The sequence below is a fragment of the Silurus aristotelis genome (assembly GCF_946808225.1).
Source record: "Silurus aristotelis genome assembly, chromosome: 5".
Taxonomy (NCBI): Eukaryota; Metazoa; Chordata; class Actinopteri; order Siluriformes; family Siluridae; genus Silurus; species Silurus aristotelis.
Genome location: NC_139578.1, coordinates 240,798 through 245,029, shown reverse-complemented (window position 1 = coordinate 245,029; position 4,232 = coordinate 240,798).

Genomic DNA, 4,232 nt, shown 5'->3' with positions numbered 1-4,232 from the left:
TCCATCCATCTCTTCTTCTTCTTTTTTCAGCTTTTCCCATTAGGGGGCAAAGCTGCACATGTCCAAACCATCTCAATCACCCCTTCCTCACCTTGTCTCCAAAACGTCCTACATGCACTGTCCCTCTAATAAACTCATTTCTAATCCTGTCCACCGTCGTCACTCCCAATGAACATCTCAACATCTTCAGCTCTGCTTTCCTGCAAACAGGAAAGGGCTCAGAGCTGATCCTTGAAGCAGTTTCACCTCCACCTTGAACTAGTCTGTCATTTCTACTGCACTTATTTCTGACCGTATTAATCTTCTCATAATTTATTATATTGGAAACACTTTTCTCACAGACGCTTCAGTAATGCTGATTCTAATACACAGTAATCACTTGCTTTGAACATGAACTGATCTGCTTAAGTACTACACAAATACAGTAGATTTACATTATAATGCAAAAGGGTTTAAAGTACCATTGGACACAAATATGAAGCTACTTTTCCCACAAGGAACCTGCTGCACCTCAAACATAGTCAAGTCAACATCATAAATAGTAGTAAAAAAGCATCCAGGTATATAATTTACGAGATGGTATCAAAAAGTTTCGAGACTAACTCTTGAAAGTACTTTATTTATCTACGTTTTCACACTTCAAAAGAATCTTCTTGCACAGCATTACAGTGCTACCAATGTTCTCCTGGAACGTGTACTGGAAGTTTCTTTTCTAAGTGTGTCAAGCACCTCTGTGATTCTTGACAGATTTCTGCAACGGTGTCAAAACGGTGATCTTTGTTTTCAAGTAAGAGGGCGAAGTTCACCAGAGCTAAATCTGGCGAGTAGGGTGTGTACAGATGTGCGATCACGTTGTTTCGAGAAACTTGTGTAAGGAGCTCGGTGGTTAGAAAAGCAGATGTGGTAACCAGAGGAGGGAATTAGCGGAGTACAAATCCTTCATTATTGTACTTCAGTAGATTTTTCTGGTTTCAGTTTTTTACTCCACTATTTATTTTTCAGACTTTTTACTTTTACTCATTACATTTTTACACAAATATCTGTACTTTTTACTTCTTACATTTTCAAAACCGGCTCTTACTTTAGTTTTAATCCATTGATTTGGTGAAATATATTTTTTTATTTTCACTGCGCGCTGATTTCAGCCGAACAACCGATTTCCTGTTACTGCGCGTCTTTTTCACTCCGCTGGTGTATAAAGTCCTGACCCTCACTCACCACAGATGTAAACTAGTTTATGGAGATAAGAATCAGCAGGCAGAAGGCAGTAAGAAGTTTGGGGTTAATGTGGATGAGACAGAGGGAGTCAGTGATGAGAACATGACTGAGAACAGACACATTCATGATCATCATCATCTTTTCTCTGCTTGTGTTCTATATGTGGATCTTCAGCCTGCATACATTCATTAGATAACAACATTTTATTAATATATATATATATATATTTGGCTGTCAAAATTCAAATTATTTTAAACGGCACTAAATGTTATTAACACGCTATTAATTCAGCGCATTTCTGTTTTTACCATTTTTTTAAAAAATATAACTTGAAGAGGTGCAGTTTCTCCGGTATCACCTCATTAACTGTCCGTGTGGAAACATAGCAAAGGCTCTTAATGATGTCCACACGTCTGCACTGTTACAGCCTTTATATTTAATCACTGTACATATGCTTACATACATATCACATGCTGTAAATATAATACGTTTATCTGTACTATTTGCACGATTGCTACTTTTTGCACTTCTGGTAGATGCCAAACTGCATTTTGCTGCTGCGTACCTGTACAATAAAGTTCTATCTATCTATCTATCTATCTATCTATCTATCTATCTATCTATCTATCTATCTATCTATCTAATATTAATATGATGTGAGGTCCAGTTAACAGCTAAAACAGGTAGAAGTAATAACTACTTTTTACTTAAGTACATGTCTGAGCCAAAACTTCTTTACTTTCACTTGATTAAAAAGTATAATCAGTACTTTAACTTTTACCCGAGTATTTTAAAACATGAGGATCTGTACTTCTACTGAAGTAAAGGATGTGTGTACTTTTGCCACCTCTGATGGTAACACATATTGTAAGAACAGCACAAGTCACACAGCTCCTGATGTACACAGAATGATTTCTTTTGGCACACTGACTTATGAAGGTCGGTGCTCCCTGTGGCTGTGTGCAGCCTCGTGCTGCCATCTGTTGGCATGTTAAATGTAACCTCGAAACTTTTTGTTACCACCTATATATATAGGTGGTAACAAAAAGTTTCAAAGTTACATTTAACATGCCAACAGATATATATATATATATATATATATATATATATGCCTTAAAGTATACACCATTAATACGTTGTTGCGCAAAAGCTGCGCAAATCGGTGCAGAATGAATAGCACGAACGCACCCCTCTATAGCTTAGCGCCTCGGTAATGAAAGCTCGATTCAAATTACAGTCATCTTTGTGTGCTAATTTGTTTATACCTACACAATATTCAGTTTATTTTGCAATGTAATTTATAGTGAACATATAATTTATAAGGTAGCTGTTGAAGCAAAAGAATCGTTTTCGCTAAGTAGCTGGCTAATAGTATTTACCTATTGTCTAACTTCCGTCGCTGAAGAATGACGTAGCCAGCAACCGGCACGTGACCCTGTGCAACACACAGTAGCAAATGGAGTTTAAAAGTCTGATATAAATGTTACTCTGTTAATCACATACTTTTTTTTTTATTGATATTACACTGAACATCTGATCTGTGTGTTAATGTGAAAGTATTGTACAAGGAATGTTTTAGGTTTTTTTAACAGAAAACCCACAAAAAAACTAAATCAGGACACAAACCCACAGATTCTGCACAGTGTTCAGTCATTTGTTATTCTTGGCGAATATTTACACATTAATGCAAAATAATTATCAGGAATCTCTTATTTTCATTATTTCTTTAATAGATTTTAATTCCAGAAAACACCACTGGAAAAAACTAAACTTTACTTTGCATTATGTTCCTTTGTGGGTTGGGTATTTATTATTAATTTAAAGTTGTTGTTTTTTTCGTTATTCTGTACTTATTAATACACTTTTACACGAGTTGTGTTTGGCATGAATAAAGTTTAAGGAAGGAAAAATAAAAGTCACAGTTACGTCTATGTTTTATCTGTGAGAGATCACTGATTCAGTCGCACACAATAAACAGGAACAAAACACAAAACTTCAAGATGTTTTTTAACATAATCCTGTTTGTTTATTATACTGCAGGTCCACCTTCATCATCAACCTCAACATGCAAAATCATCACCATGTGACTGTACAACATCTGGGAACTGGAGTCTCAGATTTCAGCTTTGAAGAAGGATAGAACAAAACTAAACACACCCCTGTGCTCATCATCATCTCAGTAAACAGCATTGTGAGTTTGGGAAAAATCTGAGAAAGTCAACTCCACACCCCCAAAAACAAACAAACAAACAAAAACACACAAAAGCGTTTTAACCCCTTACATTATTTTTCATGAAAAAAATTCGACCATTCAAGATTTTCACGAAATTCACAACATACGGTTCAGGAGGTCAACACATAAACAGGGGTGCACTTAATTTTGTTGTATTCCACTTCAATGTTGAGATCTGCGACTTCGATTTCTCACAGTGGAACAAGTCAAGTGCAACCTGATGATGCTCAAAACTCGAAACCTCTTATAATCCTGTTCATATAATCTGAATTTAGGAGCAAAAATCAAGATGCCAGATTTCACTCTTTTCCCACGTCACAATGTGAACTACACACACACACACACACACACACACACACACACACATATATATATATATATATAATTATTATTTTTATCTATCTATATATTTTTTTCACTAAACATAATTAAAAGAAAAATACACATCTATATAAGGCCTCTAAAAAGACACATGTAGTCACAAATTTACAAAATAATTAGGAATTTCATTGTTATAGTAAAGTAACAGGAAGCTGCACAAAATCGGCGCATGATGAACACCACGAACGCCCCCTAATGGCGTATCAATTAAATCAAGCTAGTTTTAAGACAATTATCGAGTTAAATTACAACGAATGCTGTGTGATTAAAAATAACGAGTGTCATGTCACATGTCTATGATATAATAATAATAATAATAATAATAATAATAATAATAATAATAATAATAATAATAATATAATATGGCGAACTGTTCGAACAGAAAAACATTCTTGCTAAT